Source organism: Amblyomma mixtum, chromosome 3, assembly GCF_055824585.1.
Source record: "Amblyomma mixtum isolate Tamu chromosome 3, ASM5582458v1, whole genome shotgun sequence".
Taxonomy (NCBI): Eukaryota; Metazoa; Arthropoda; class Arachnida; order Ixodida; family Ixodidae; genus Amblyomma; species Amblyomma mixtum.
In genome coordinates, this window is record NC_143014.1 from 134550442 (window position 1) to 134567301 (window position 16860).

General features: G+C 51.2%; 1 protein-coding gene across 2 annotated transcripts in view; it reads right to left on the reverse strand.

Moving 5' to 3' along the window:
• LOC149352002 (Ig-like and fibronectin type-III domain-containing protein 2) overlaps positions 1 to 16860 on the reverse strand; it is a 197760-nt gene that overhangs the window by 111623 nt on the left and 69277 nt on the right. For both annotated transcript variants that reach the window (XM_089581241.1, XM_089581243.1), the window contains exon 2: positions 5674 to 5729. The gene's annotated coding sequence lies outside the window, so the exon portion shown is untranslated. The remainder of the gene's footprint in view (positions 1 to 5673; positions 5730 to 16860) is intronic.

The following is a 16860-nucleotide window of genomic DNA, read 5'->3' on the forward strand; positions in this document are numbered from 1 at the left end:
ATGGCACATATGCACTCGTTTGCGATCTCTACTCTATGTAGCCCGAACTCGGTAGGGCCTGGCTCTCAGTCAGATAGTGATAGTCGATTGCAGTGAAGAAATCTCGCGTATCTAAAAATTTACAACTACGAGGATACTCCGGTGAGGTGGCGAAACGAGTGCGATCGGGTCGCGCGCTTCTATTTTCTGTAGTATTTTGAATGGAGGCAGCGCACATTTTCGTCAGAACAAGCAGTACGGATGGTACTATGTGTAAGGTAACCTAAGCTAATTTGCATGTTTCAGCAAGGAATGGAATGCAGCCTGGAGAAGACGCGAGCAAATATATTGCCACATGGTTCATTTCATGATCTCAACCCCTTGCAGTGCTGCGCGCGTTGGATGGATATTGAAGGCGGGACCCTCGGATGGCCGCAATAACTTTGATAATGCCTCAGCGACGCTTGTCTCAGTTATCATGCGGCCGTTCATGCGACTCACGTAAGACTGTCACAAAGCCCACACGTGCACGGCTTTTATCGTGGCTCTTCTTTGCAACCGATCTCTGAAGACACGTTCACAGAAACGTCGGAGCTGAATTTCACGATAACAGCAGTAGATGGCGCGACGCGTCGTGCAGCCGACAAGCGTAACCGGGCTAGCGCGCGCCCGCAATGCTGCCGGGAAGGGGACTCCCGTGGAAAGGTCGAGAGAAATTAAGAAACAGAAACGCGTGCTCCAGCTAAAGCTACGTTGAGGCGTACACAAAATGGCAGTATCCTAAACTACGTGTATTTGAATAAGGTGGGTTGAACAAATGAGACAGCTCACAAGACGATCTTGTCCCGTCTTGTCAACTGTCTTATTTGTTCAATCCTTCTTGTTCAAAGAGGAATGCATCAACTTTCCGAGCAACGCATCATGCTGGGCTATGATCGTCTGAATCGACAGCCTTCGTCTACCTAAATCTTCGGTGAAGCATATAGCACTTGGCACAGCTTTGGTGCTATAGTTTAGGTGTCCTCATTCCACAGGACGCCAGCGACAAAAGCCTATCAGCATTAAGGGCTAATTTTGTAGGCTACCGCCCTCACATCTATTCGCTATAGCTTTCTGTGGCGCGAGTAGAAACTGAAGTTAGACCTACGCACTGCGCGGGCAACCTTGTACTTTTAAGTCCATACTGTTAGCCTCTCAGAGGCTGTTACAGGAAAGGGCGAAATTGAAGAACAAAAGATACACGCGCATACAAATGTAGGCTGTGGAACTTAAATCAAGAATAAAGAAAAAGAAACACTACCGCCACGAAGCAATTGAAGTCAGTGTCTTGAGTGCAAAGGTGACAATACATTCTAGGAAGCATTTTGTATAAATATAGGAACAGTGCACTGTCACAGATATGCAACATAAAAGGAGAAACAAAATAGGTGTTCCTGGAGAATATTCAAACAAGAAAGAATTAGGCTAATAAAAAAGCTAAAAGAAGCAATACATGACAAGAATCAAGAGGGATGAGCAGAACTTAGCCTGGATAGAAATTCGTTAAGAGACGGGCTGCTTAACGTGTCATTTATTAGTGCATTCCAATTCCTGACTGCTTGGGGTAAGCAAGGATACCTAAATGTGTCACAAGAAATATAAATTCTACTAAATGTTTATAGTGTTTTGTGCAAGTGTTTCTTGTTGAAGAAGGCGACAGGTGCTGGTCTATGTCAACTTTTAGGGCTCCGTTCTAAAGTAGGTGAAGGAACTTAAGGCGCGAAAAATGTGCTCGGCTACTGGGAGTGGGCAGACAAGCTTTATTAAGAGGTCGCAGGGAGAGTCGTGTCTTCGACATTTGTTATAATTAAATCGAACTGCCCTCATCTGGACACCATCTGGTTTCGATATTAGTTTTGTGGAAGGGAACCAGCAGACTATGTTGTATTCAACAACAGGACGAACCACCATTTCAATTCTGTTCGATTAATTCTATAAGGCAATCTAAATGTTTTCTTCCAAGTCACTGAGTCTGACATCGATACTATTTTCTCTAAATTAATGTTCATCTGCCAGTCTTGCGCCAGTCTACTTTATTAGTCACTGCGTGGCTTATAAGACCATGGTTGTTATGGTCTTTAATTTTTTTATAAATAATGCAGTCATCTGCAAACATGCGAATTGTAGCATCTGCGTTAAGCGATATATCTTTTATGTATGAGAGGAAAAGAAAAGGTCTAGAACAGTACTCTGGGATAGCCCAGAAGAAACGTCGACACAGTTCGAGGTATGACATTCATATTGGACAAATTGGTATCGACCGGATAGACACGATTTTACCCATTTTGTAATAGGGTTGGTTCCTAGAAATTTATTCAGTTTATGGCGTATCTTTTGGTGAAATGCGTGGTAAAAATTTTTACTTAGGTCTAGAAATATTCTGACATCTTGTCCGCGCATGCCTATAATTGATGCCAGTTCACGAATGGTTTATAGTAGCTTTGTGGTAGTAGACAAACCATTCCTAAAGCCGTGTTGGTTAGGATTAAATATGTAACATTCTTCAATAAAGGTCAGAATGTGCTTAATGATAATGTGCTCGAGTATTTTGCATGCACCGCAAGTGAGATATATTGGATGAAATTTTGAAGCGCTAGAGTGATCACCTATTTAGAGATAGGTACAACTTTTGCGATTTTCCAATCGCCCGGTATGTGGCCTGTTTCTAGAGATTTTGTGGAACAAGCAGTAAGTATTTGGATACCCATTCGGCGTATCGTTTCAGAAATATCTCCGATTCTGATAGTGAGATGTCATAGAATTTTTTCTCCTCATCAGGCACAAACGTTTTTGAGACAGGTATAACGCCATTGTCAAGCATGAGAACTGATTTCAAGTACTCGCTGAAACTGTTTGCCTGTTTTAAAGCTTCGCCTGGGGGCCATTTACTATGCTGACACTTGCTTTTGATCAAATAGTTCCAAAATATGTTCGGCGCTGTCTTGATAAAATTACTTAAGGTAGCGTTTAAATAATTGTGTTTCGCCTTTTTTATTGCTTCGTTCAGCGTACACAAGAGGTCTTGAATGTGATTGGCTGTGTGAGGGGATTTGTGCTTGTTTTTAGTTTTCTTGACCTTGCGATCCGGTGCTTCATGTGAATGATCTCACAGGATATCTACGAGCTGCTCTTTCTAACCATCTTAGCTTTAGTAGGAGCATATCGAGAAACGCATTGTTGTACATGAGCCTTATAAAGTAGCCAAAGCCATTGGTAGGCACTGTCGGGTCAGTAAAACGATGCGAAAATTCAGGATATGACAGTGCCAAAAAGTCATGTGTACTGACGTCGTCAGCATGTGTAGTCTAGAATCCGAGATACATAATTTTCAGGGCCTCGAGATGTGAGAAGTGAAACAGTGCATTTGGTTACCATGTGATCAGAAAGTCCAGGCGTTGCGTCACATAAAATGTTGCTCATCACTTATGAAAGTCAAATCAAAAGTAGCCACCGCGGTGGCTTAGTGGTTATGGCGCTCGGCTGCTGACACGAAAGACGCGGGTTCGACCCCGGACGCAGCGGTCGAATTTTGATGGAGGAGAAATGCTAGAGGCCCGTGTGCTGTGCGATGTCAGTGCATGTTAAAGAACCTCAGGTGATCGAAATTTCCGTAGCCCCTCACTACGGCCTTCCTCATAGCCTTAGTCGCTTTGGGACGTTAAACCCCCATAAACCACAAATCAAGAATATTGCTGCTTGCAGGAGTTGTATGCGTAGGTTCACGAACAATCTGTTTGAACCCAAAATTGAATACCATGTGTAATAGACCATCACCGTACATTGTATCAACATGACTACTATCAAAAGCGTCCCACGACATCCCGGGAAGATTAAAATCCCCAGTGAGAATGACTGTTTTCGAATCTCGAAGATGACGTTGCATATAGTCATTCAGCACGTGCAGTGTGTTGATGTTGGCATTTAGGTGGTCGGTATATTGTTCCAAGATAAATGGTGATCTCGTCAATTATTATCTTACTCCAAAGTGCTTCGATATCATCCACTTCAGACAGAGCAACAAAACGAAAACTGTCCTTTACGAAAATTGCAACGCCACTGCCATGTGACGACTTGTCCACGTAAAACAGCCTACCCTGCGAAGGGGGGGATATGTGCAACGATAACCACGCTTCGGTTATCTTAAAGCAAGAACGCCTCAAGTTCAACAGTTTTATTTGCAACACTCATCGCATTCATATTAACAATGTTTAACCTTTCTGGCCTTACACGTTGTGTACATCGTTGCTCTGAGCAACCGCGTTTTTTGTTATTTCTACCTTATCGGTGTTTAGCGTAATTTTATCGTACACAAGGGTGCACGATACTGCTAGTATGCTTCGCTTCACCGAGCCGGCGAACGCGCGCGGGTCAGCGACGCGGCGCGTCTTGCAACTGCTGGACTCCCTGGCGAACCTGCGACGCAGACAGGCCAGCCGGCAACTCGTTGTGGCCCGGACGATGCCAAGGCGTCGGCTCGACGGGGGCCAGTGGATGAGGACGAGAAAAACTTGCAGCGGGGACTCTCTGTTACCGAACTGTCTCCGTCAGTATGACTCATTCGGCTGCGGTGGCTGCTGGCTTGGAAACCTCCCGTGGAGGAAAAGCTGAGCGTGCGCAGATAAGGCAGTGCAATCGACGGTGGACGTACGCGCGTGCGTAAGAAGTGGACGCAGAGAGACTTTCCCAGTAATGGCCGGGACATTACACGCCAGCCGCTTTGAAAAAGTGATTGCAGACGGGGTTTAAACGGCCTCTGTGGTTGTTTGTCAAGCACGCTGATTCATCCGCGCATGCGTGTAATACGTTCCAACCATGCGCAGCCTGTAAGCAAGCTATTTATATTGTACAGAGTGAAGCTGCAAATCGCAAAGTTTTTTTTGTGCCGCAAGGAGAATGCTACGTCGTACTGTGAGGTTCCGACAGGTGTGGGAAAACAAGCATTCGTCACAGTTTGGGTCGAACTTGATGTTGTGTATGTTGAGGCCTTAGCCATTAAATATGCCTTATTAGCCAACGTAATGTTTTAAACGCGCTCGCTGAGCAGGAGAAAGACGAATCACCAGATAACGATGCAGTACTGCATAGTTCTAGGGACAACCGACCTGTTTAGCAAGCTTAAGGAGTAGGAGACGTAGCGCGAACATCTTTACATTTTTCCCATCACGCATTGAAATGAGGGTAGAACGTAATAAGTTGTGCGTAATCCCGTTAACCTGGTTAAAGGAAACGCATTACTTGTTACAAGAATTTACAACTAGCCCGCTACGTCCTTGCCAAGCAAGAAAACCAACGCGTTACCTGTATCGTTGTTACCCACAGTTTATTGCTTTAACGTTCGAACCGATACGAAGAGGGCTAATAACTTCTGTTGGCTCCTTTCGTTTAACACTCGAATATACGCGCAGTGTAAAGTGTGTCCGAAGACAGTCCGTTTGAAGCGCGACCAGATGAATGTGTTGAATAGCGCGTACCGACAATGGTGGCTCATTGGGTGCTGCAGTGGCTCATTGCTGCAGAAGCATGTATAGATTCCGAGCACTAATATAGCGCCATGCTCTATTCGTACATTTTTGGGTACTTCTTTGCCTACCGGCAATTCATGTTATGGACTGACATTTGATCACGTGCATGCATTTGTAAAATGACTTCGCTTACCTTGCCGAAGGATCACCGCGCAGTGGACCACGGAATGTCGATCGCCCACAGCGGCTCTGCACGGATCAGAAATAAACACAGAGGCGTTTCACTCCAGCGTATGCACGCATATTGCACGCGCAAATCATAAAGTGACGAGCTGCCTGTTCACTCCTCGTCCCTGCTCCTTACCTCGAGTGCCTAGCCTTGTGGCGGCTCAATACTGCCGTTCCCGCTTACTGTCTGTCACACGCGTGGCACAGGAAGAAAAGCGAGCGAGGACAGAGCAAAGAAAGCTGTGAGCTGCAGCGGTGGCTCAGCGGTTATGGCGCTCGGCTGCTGACCCGAAGGACACTGGTTCGATCCCGACCGCGGAGGTCGCATTTCTATGGAGGCGAAATGCTAGAGGCCCATGAGCTGCACGATGTCAGTGCACGTTAAAAAACCTCAGGTGGCCGAAATTGTCCGGAGCCCTCCACTACGACAGCATCAAAACTTTTCGCGATTACCTAACGGGACACTTTTCAGAGCACGGCACGGGCAGTGCGTGCATTCCTCAATGGAGAAAGAGCGGATGTGCCAGCAGCTCTGTGCTGCTCCTCGACGCGGCCTTCAGATGAACTCGGTAACGCGCTCGACTTGCCAGAAGCCTTTCCGCCGTAGTCCAAGCTCAAGAAAAACAAAGAAAATCAAGACGGCTATACGACGCTTGCGTCCGGGAATCAACGGTCATCCACGCACAAGTGGTTATATTTTGCTTTCCATATGTGATTCGACTATAAACTAAACTGCGCACGGCATTTCGGTCGCTGTATGCTGGCTAAAAGGGCGTCCGAGTATCGGACGCCCAAGTGTGACCGTCTCCACATGTGGCAACATCGTGCATGTAGCAGAAGTACGCGGATCTCATGAAAAGGCTTGACGGCAGAGCACTGCGCTTTCTGACCACATTCTGGCCACCTTTAACCGTTCCAGCGTAAATATGGAGGCGGGGGGTGGAAGGGGGCGGAGGGGGCGGATCATGCATCGGAAGTCTTGGGGGGGGGGGAGGGGGGGGGGAAGGGTGATCACGCATGAGAAGAAGGCGTAGGAGGAAGGAAGCCCGAAGTAAAAGCCAGAAGCGTGGAAGGAAACGCGCGCACTGATGGGAGGCGCACACATTGCCCCCTTCGTTGCAGTACGGGAAGGGGGTGTGGGCTAAAAGGAGTGTGCGTCGTTTCCTTCACGAATATATATAAACCATTGCGATGTGGTTACTCAACTGCGAAACCGAGAGACGGGCTTGCCAAAATATCGCGATAATGCACGCAGCTTCATTTAATGGCGCGCGCCGGTTATTCGCGCGCGACCACTTTATTTCGGCGTTTTCTTCGGCCGGGTCGTTTATCCGCGCACCGTCCCCCCCTCGGTCGTTTATCTCGCGCACCATTACACTGCATCATGCCGCAAGGAAGGCGACCGGAAATTTCGGCTGCATTGCGACGGTTGGTCCAGACTGCTTGGAGAGGACAAAAAAGAAGAAAATAAGAAAAGGGTAAAGTCGATTCCGTAACGCTGTTCTCGGAGCAGAGGTGAAAGAGTCAGGCGTCCAAATCGACCGTTATCACTGCGACATTTGAGGGGTCAAGTCGAGAAGTTTAGTCGCTGGGCTTGGGGCGCATTCTCTGTTTACTTATCTCAATCTTTCGAACTGCGTTTCTTCTTTCTTAAGTGGAAAGAGCGCTTTGGAGTGCGACGCAGTCGCGAACTGCCGGCAGTCGGTGGTGTTGCCGGCAATATCTGATACTGCTCTAACCTCGCACCTATCCCCCACCCCTCCCCCAACTTCCTTTCGTCTTTTGACTCCCACGTTTCGTTGCATTCGCCAAGTTTATTACGGTCTTCCGCGTCCGTTTCGTCGCGAAGTCACACGCCCTCCTCTGCAGTTCTTCTAAGCGCCGGCGCAGTATACGTCCGACGTGCCACGCTGCGCACCGACGTTTATAAGTCTAATGTGAAATAACGATGCGGATCACTGGCACCCGCCCGGCGTCGATTTTCGAGAGCTCGTGAGACGTTTCCGCATAGCGAACCACAAGCAGTGACCAAGGGCGTGGCCAGTATGATCTTTCAGGGGCCAGAGTGCCCTCGAAATATTACTGTTCCCTTCTGCGTAGCACATGCCTGTATCTTCTCCTTCGTAATTTACATAATGAATTCAAGGCATTACGTACTTAATGGTATCATCATCATCAGCAGCAGCAGCAACAGCAACGTGACTACGCCCACTGCAGGACAAAGGCCTCTCCCATACCACTCCAATTAACCCTGCCCTGACGTAATGAAATTATATGCACAGAACGCGTATAAAACAACAAAGTAAAGACAGATACGAAGCCCTGGAATGCCTGCTGCCCTCCGGCGCTCAACACTTGACGAAACTATACACGTTTCGCAACACGCGGTGCGTTACGTTCTTCTTGAGCTGCACTTCGCACGCATTTGACTTTAGAAGTTCAAGTAGACATCGCGATGCATGCATCCTCCTTTCCTGTTCTCTGTTGAATGCCCAAGCGTCCTTTATTGAATTGACGCTTAAAGGGCTTTCGCCCTTATTATTATTATTTTTCAATGGCCCTCTGCAACTGTTAAACGTTTACAGAGATCGAGGAATGTAACAAGAGCTCCGACACATCACCTGCAACGGCAGGGCTGTCCGTGCATTCAGCAGCACTATTGACGGAGGTAGCACGGGTCACATACACACTTGCCCAGAACATGCTGTAAAGGGGCTTTTCCCTTTTGCAGACTGAGCTCTCTAGAAGCGCGTGCTCCCTTTTAAAGATAAATATGCCGGCGGCTGTATGGGCATAGGCAGAAATAAGTAACCACGAAAAATGCCTCCCTACTATACTTTCCTAACTTGAAGCTTGCGGTCGATGAGATATATATATTTTTTTTTTCAGTTGAGAACATGGACAATGTACGAGGCTCTAAGACGATGGGCTAGACAGAGTTGACTGACAGAAGTGCAAAAGAGTCCGTCACATGTCCAACCTATGAGGAAACGCTGTTAGACCGGCGGCCATTACGAAGACGCCATTTTTCCTCACCTTCAATTAACGCGCTCTGAGCACAAACACCACCCTAGAAGTGGGCTTCATCAGCTCCGTTATTCCGCCGTCTTCTTCCTAGCTGTGAGCAGCCTAGCGGAACTCCACCGCGGAATGGCTAGCCTGCACCACACTCGCATCGACAAGAGCCAGACCCTCTTCGCCTTCCTTCCCCTCGTATAATGGGCGCGGACACGCGGTACAGCACTAGCTCGCAGCCAGCTGAGCAGCTCTGTGCGCGAGAAGTTGGAGTAATCCGCGAGTCCTTCGAGGGGCGGGCTCCGCAACACGTATGTATCGCGGGTGGCGATCTCAGAGCGACGAGGCCCAACGCCGCCGCGGGAACCAGGCTATCGACCTCGCCAGTTGCACATTCGAGCAGCTCGCTTGCTCACGGCTTTCTCCACGTAATTGCAACCGCTTTGCTTTAGCTGCGACCGATGGCTGCCAGCGAGTGTATATGGACCGCCCGCGGCGACAACAGCACCCCCCCCCCCCCCCTTCCTACATACGCACTTGCCTATTACGGCGGTTGCGTGTGCGAGCGGGAATGTGGGCGCCGTATTGAGCGGAGCGTGAAACTACTGATCAATGGGTTCACTTTTGTCTCGTTCCAGGGCCGCGCGTGTTTCGCCGTCCGCCGTCCATCCGTCATAGTTTGCGCGCACGAGGAAGCCGTTTCACTTGCGATGCTGCAAAGCGTTCAGTTCGCTCTGTTCCAAGGCACTCTTGCTAGAGCGTCAGCACTGAGCGGGAAAACAAAACGGCGCAGATGTGCTAACACCTGTCATTTCGCAGCGATAATAGGCTTCCTCACTGCGACGAGGAATCAGAGTTAGAGCAGCGTGTAGAGAATGACGAATGACGGTTTTTTTTTCGGTCTATTGTAATGGGACCAAGAACAATAGCACGATTAGGGTGGGCGTTGACAGGGAGTGCCATCCGACTGCCCCAAAGGCAAGACAGCTTACCGGACGGCTACAACAGCGAGTTCTCAGATTGCAGAATCGGCACTCGGACACTATCCTTCCGAGACGTCTATATTAAGAAATAGGAAGTACGAAGAGTGCTCAATAAGTTTCGGCCCTTGAACTGTATTGCTTTTTTTTTTTACACGGATGGAAATGAAATGCATTACATTCAAACAGAAGTTTCGAACGTCCTCTTTCGCAGGAGCACAACCTTTTTCGATGTAGGTCCCACCAACGGTGGCGCGCTAATGCGAAAGGAGAACTATATAGTCTCTGCGTGGCGTCGTGAACGAATGAGGAGGGTGTTGAAGATAACGTAGACGCACTGCACTGGTGACCTCTTCGGCGAAAAAGAAACACGCTAAATTTATTGGGATAACTATTCAACTCCCGCCATGGTACAGGACGCAAGAAAAAATGACGTGCAGGATCGCCCTCTATTACACGGAGCACAAAAGCACACCGAGCAAGCGTCTTGTGAACTAAACCCAGGCGCTATCGTGTGAAACTTCACGGAAGCCCAGCCCAGCTCCAACAACGCGTTCCCGAGCTCCAGTAATTAACACTGGAGGGCCCTGTGCATTCGTACAGCCGCAGACACAGCCTGATGTATGTAAATGAAAAGAATTAAATAAAGAGAACGCAAACATCGCGTCGGCGTCCATGTCGCACGTGAGACCTTTGCACCATAGCGCACGCTCCTATACGTTTCGAAACGTTCCTTGTTCCGGGTTAAACGAATGCGCAGCCTCCTGAGGAACAGACACTATCCTCGGCCACGTGACCACATTTGCAATCAGCTCCCCGCTGAGAACAGCGCTGTGACAACGGCCGGTCAGAAGCGAAGGGTCCATCTGCCCCGAATGAACTCAGAACCCAACTGTAGCACACCATGCAGAATGTCATGCAGAGTGGGTTTTGACACGCTACTCTTTGGGAAGAGCGTGCATGCAGCAACGGTTCGCGCCGAATCCGTGGCGGCGCGGCGCCATGTACGGAGCCCAAGTCCATGCATCACCAACACTCGTGTTTCTTTGGATGCACGGTCTACCATACAACACAGTATTCCAGCAGAGGTCGGCCGAGAGCTTAGGCACGCCGACACTTCGGCGAACGGCGTGATTTAGACGCATGGCACCTGGCGGTCCCAGTGGCGCCATCTACAGTAGGGACACGGCGGTGCCTGCCGTCTGCGTGCAGATCAAAGTGTTCCTGCCACCTTCGGAACGAAAAAAGGCGTATCTCTATAGGGCTCCGCGTCAGCGAAGGGATTACGGGCCCTCTTGACCTCGCGGCGCGCCAAACACCGTAATCCGCCGTAAAGAACTGTCAGGCCAGGTGGCCGTTCGGCTATGCGTAACAAGAGACGCTCTATGCCCCGCGCCACCGAAGACGACCACGCAGCTCGGACTTTTCGTATACACGTTCTTCTGCGGCCACTGCGTGCCATTTCTGAGGGAGGCCAGGGGATTAGCGCAAGAAAGGGGCCGAGAGATCACATTTTCGGCGTATTTCACGCTTTCTGTCCCAGTGCGTCCATTCGGCTCTTGCTATTCTGGGTTCAAGAATCCTTTTCACGGTTCATGAAGACCACCCTTACAAATTCGGATGTAGCCTGACGCCAAAGCGCGGACATTTTTGTTTTGCTCCCATATTTTGATGCCAGGGATTTCTTGTAATTCATGTAGGGAGGGGACCAAAGAGATGTCTTCAATAAAAGGGTATTGTTTCTTTTTTGAGCGCAACAAAGAGGTACAGGCAATCCTAGCCGTGTCAAGCTTAATCTCTCTACTGGACCAAGACAGGCAACAGAGGGGGAAAAAATGGGAGGAGACACTTAAGTTCTGCCTTGAGATATATAGCGTTAATGGACCAATGCTCATATATGCCGAATTGGCCATTCTCTACATTCATAGGTGGCTGGTAGACCCCATACCACTCCTGGAGCAGTGGTGCAGCAGTTGAGCAATGCGCCACTACTGCCCTGCGATACCAGGTGCTGCCACCGGTATAGGTCTTGTGCGACCCGAGTTGCTCTTCCCGAGCAACCTCTCAGGATCTGTCGTTAATTTAACTGCCACATGCCACGGTGAGCAGTTAGTTCACAATCCGGTGGGAAGGCTGTGATGACGCCACAAGGTCACGTAACCTACGAGGCCCACCTAGTTTCCTTCTCACAACGCCGACAGCGACGCCGACGACGTCGGATTTTCAGTAGAACGGCAGCCTTAGCGCTAGCGCGTTGAAGATGACAGCAATAAATTTGGAAAAAAACGCGTCTTCTGGGTCTATCCTTCGGCCGCCAAAAAACAATAACGCGCGGCAAAAGACCCTCGCTAGAGCCTCGCATTCAAGTAAAGAGGCCAGAAGGCGGACTGGCGCAACAAACGGTCGCAAATTCATTACAAAAAAGCCCTCAGCAGTGGTCTGGGGCCACAGCATGATACGCGCCACTCGCTGCCTCCCCTCCATTCGCCGTGTTCTTTCCACGGCTGACTTCACTCCACACGGCCGTCCTTTCGCCCTTTCGCCTCGACTGTTACCGTTTCTCTTAGACGCCTCCTCTCATTTCCGCACGGGTTACGCGCCAGCCCTCGTCCGCACAAAGGCCCGCGCACGCGGAAAGCGGAAGAATCGCTTTGGCTCCCTCCGGCAGCCGAGCATTTTCTCGGTCCCCCTGTTGCGCCAGCGTGCGCGAGCGCGCGGCGCCTGCGATGTCGCGGTTATTCGCTTTCTCCGATGAACCGCGAAGCTAGGCGGGGGTGTCTCAGGGGACGAATGCGAGGGGAAGACGAGAGTGTGCGGGTTTTTAGTCTTATTTGCGCCGCATTCCCTCACGTACCCTGCGAAGGAATAGGCCGCGGCTCACCTCCTTCCTGGTCTCGCGGCTCGCCGCGCTCGAAGACTGCGTGCCATCTCCCCACGGTGCCAATAGAGAGCAAAAATTGCGCTTCCGCGGTCTCTCGTAGACCCCGCAGACGGCCGCTCGTCGCCTACTGGCCATGCGCCACACGCAGTAAATTAGGCGCGCTCTGGCTGTACATAAGAGCACAACAATGACCGGGGAACGAAGCGAAAGCCCAGCAGGGAGCCCCCTGGCAACAAGGCCCCGTCTCTCACTCTCTTGAAATTAGCGAAGGCCTTGGATTAGGTGCACGAAAAACCGGAGCGTCCAGCGTGCCAGCACGTGCGTTGAACGTAGAAGAGGGAGAGGGCTCTTACAGAACAAAAAAAAAAAATAGAGTGCAGTTTTGCCGGCGTTTGTGTGATCTCCCGCACGACGCGTCAGTGATGAACAGCAGCGGCAACGCTTGAAAATCAACCGCACAGGCAGCCACTACACGCTGTGAGAAGCATCCAGTGCTAGTTCAGTGGGACCGTGGACTTTGTCTCGGCATGTGCAGAGAGCGGAAAGAAGTTGAAGCCATTTGGGTCCGGTCAAGAGAAACATTCCAGCTGCGTATTTTTACCCGGTTCGCCAAAGTAAATGACTAGTTACCATAATATAGCAAAGGCAACTCTAGCAAAGTAAGAAAAATAAACTAAACGGAAGCTAGCTGCTCCTGGAGCTCGTCTTGAGAAACTGCGATGGTGGTGGATGTGGCAAACAAAGCAAACAAACAAATACATAAACAAATGAATAGGAATGAGGCCAGAAAACGGTCTAGTTGTTTACAAGAACATATGTTGGTTCGTGTCGTACCTCTAGCCTGCGGGCGTAAGTCAGCGGAGGAAAAACATTCACTGCAACAACGTCAGCTTCGTACGCCACAGTTTCGTGTTCGTGCGCGACGCGTCACACCAGTGTGAGTAATCTCTAGAGCAGGACGAGGCGTGCAAGCGAACTTCGAGCCCCATCATCATCATCATCATCCCCACCACCACCACCTCCCCCATCATAGTAATCCTCGTCCCAGCAAATTTCCTAATCTCATCCCTCGATACGACTCTCCTCCGCCCCCTGATAAATTTTTCGTCCCTTCGGATACACCGTCCTGCCTTAACCGACCATCGGTTGTCCCTTCACCGCATTACATTTTTTTTTTTATGGTGCTATGCCCCTAGTGAAGCGGCATATCGCTGATAAAACGCAGAAGTCATTAATTCAGTATTCTTCCAAATTTGCTACTTCTGCGGTATTTCTGTCAGAATGAAATTAAAAAAAAAACAAAAATAAAAAGAATCGATAAAATGAACAAACGTCGCCAAGAAATTCGCGTATGCCGAATACCTGCAATCAGAAACCAAGCGCAGAGGCCACGGAGTGGCTGATTTTCCGGCAGAACTCCGCGACGAACGCTTGGTAGTTCGGTACAGGTGCTTCCCTGTACGGCACGGTGTATGCACTCACTGAGAGGAGTGTGCATGTAATATTCCCGCAACCTAGCACCGCAGCGTGATCGATAGGGCGCTCGGTGGTGCGGGCCGAACGTTCGTGCCGCCTCGCCTGCGCGGGGTGCAACGACACGTCGCCAACGCCTCCTCGTCCCGCGACCGCACAGGCGGAGCTCACCGCGCACAATGGGCGCACGTGGGAATCAGGGTACGGCAAGCAGCGGCGACCACGGGCTCCGGAATTGTGATTAAACGCGTCCGCGGGCGCTTACATGCTTGCGGGACATGGCCGCCCAGACGCACGCACACCGCGCAGCTCCACGAAGAGGAGGAAGGGAGGAGTGCGACGCGCTCTCGTTGCGCGCTTTGGTTCGTCCTCGAGCGACGGGTTGTGCAAACGAGCGAAGCAGCAGCAGCAGCATCCACCGCGGGCGATTGTTGTTGCACAGACGACGACGGTCCGTTGTTACGACAATGCGGCGGCGGCCACAGAGCGCTTCCTTTGACGAGCGCGCCGCCGCCGCGGGCCGCTGTCAGTCGGCCGGACGGCGGAATACCATCGCTCCAGCCTTTTCCTCTGTGCCGGCCCCTCTCCCCAACCTGCGGCGGCCGGAGACTGCGAGGCCAAGGCCACTGCGCGAGAGCGGTAATTCGCCCTGCACTGCTGACTCATCCCGCGAGAGACGCACTGCGCCGCCGCCACGGAGGCCGCCTGCGACTCGCTGAGGCGAGCAGAGGGGCGCATCGATAGCGTTGCCGTTTGCATTATGCACTGTATGCGCTGCAAAAGCCTTTTGCTTTCTGCCCCTTAGACAGCAACCCGAAATTATAGTCTTTTGCGTTGCCGCACGCAGTGTCTCTGTGGTGTGCATTTCCATAGCTCTGTGCCTGGAACGAAAAAAAAAAAAAAGGAAACGGATTTGAGACCTCATCGAACATGCACTGTTGCCCTGAAACGTGGTAGCATTGCGCGTTAGCGAGTCGGAGGCCGTTGCCTCCATGCCGTTCGCTCGTAAGAAGGATTCATGACGATAGAGCTGTCGCTAGCGCCACCAGGGGAGTCGAAACGAGATCTTTTTTTTTTTATGTCATTCCGCTCTGAAAACAAGAAAAGAGTGAATACGCTAGAAGCGCTGGCACAGGTGCTGCTGGCCGAAAATACTGCAGCTTTGCTGTGGCTGCTGTCATGGACGTACTGCGCGACGCACCGCTGCCTTGTGAGTTGGTGAACGGGAATTGAGCACGAGCATTTCCACGAGCGTGCAGAATGGGGAAAGAAGGCTGCCATTGTCTTCGCTTGAGACGACGTGGGTGAAAAGTGCCCCACCGCTGAGCGCGTGTTCGTTGATACGGAGTAAGGAAAATAAAACTGCCAGTTCTCTTCAAGCAGCGGCAGCGAAACCGGCAGGGCTAATCGAATATATTCTATGGGGTTGTAATGGGGGAAGATAAACACGTTCTCCCTGTTTAACCGCGGCTGAGCCAGTTCAAAACCGCGCTGACCCCACCCCGTGATCGCGAGCGCTACTGAGCGCACGCTGACCACGGCGGGCCTTGCTCTGCGGGAACAAAGGAACGACACAATGGCTGACACAAACAAGGCATTTATTGCTATAGCAACAATAACGCCAGCTAGCAACAAAATACACTGAGGAATCTAGGATGTCCGACTCACCAGCACGGCTACGAGCGAACGTCCGCCCACGGTAGGGCAAAGGGATAAACTTCGAGGTCGAGCGGGACGGGCTTGGCGGGAGTAAGTTCCGGCCAAGAGGCGCCCGTCGACGAAGAGCGAAGCCGCGAGCGAAACGTCCGCTTGCTTCCCGGTGCCGAGGGAGAAGAGACCCCGTCGCTCCCCGCGAGCGCGCAGCAAAACGCCATCCGTGGCGCTGGTGTCGCTGCGACGCGAGCGCCCTCCCTTGTTAGTTACAGTAACCGAACCGAGAGGAGTGCTTTTCGTGGGGGCAGCTAACAACAGTGGGGTGCGTTGAGGGAAAGCGAACGCAGGGGACGAAGGCGTCCCCACATCCCCCCAACCTTAAATAGACCCACGCGCCTGCAAGTTACATGCTATGGAGGAGTCTCCTGGTCTTCATGCACTTGAGGCAGGTCGTGCAGCGGAGGTCACGCCGACAGAGTGCACGCAGTCTTCCGCGGTATTCCGAAGGCGGCGTGAAGGTCTCCGCTGGGACGACTCGCATGGCCCGCGGACTACGTGCCCGCAGGCCCGCGAAGAGGAGGGCCGGTTGACCACTGCAGTCCAAGATTCCGCAGTAGTCGCCAGGGCAACAGCAGCCAGACGTGGCTGCTGTCTGGTCTCGCCACGGCTGCCCCGGATGGATGCGGCGAACAAGATACAGGCCGCTCCGTCGCAGCAGGCGGCAGCGAGACGATGTGCACAGGACAGCAAGCCGCAGTGGCTCCAGATCTGTAAAATTTACGAAACACACTCCGCATGCCTTTAACGTAGGTCCCGGGAGGGGAAACGGTGTACACAAGGGCCTGGTGGCTCAATGCTCAACTCGCTAGCAAAATGTGTCGGGCGGCTGTGCAACGCAAAGTTCGAGTGAACAAAGCCCTTTCTTGAGTTGAACGAGAATGCTCGGTTCATGCGAGGTTAAAAAAAACGGGTGGGCCAGCAAAGTGCGCCCCCTCTCAATACCACGGTCCGGTGGTCGTGTCACTTCTGACAAGGTGCAGGCAGCTATGAATAGCCTTAGGCCTCACTACCACTGTGAAGGTCGACGACCCCCAACAAAAGAAAGACCCGAAACGGGTTTCGTGCGCGCAGCCGCGAGGAGACATCAGCG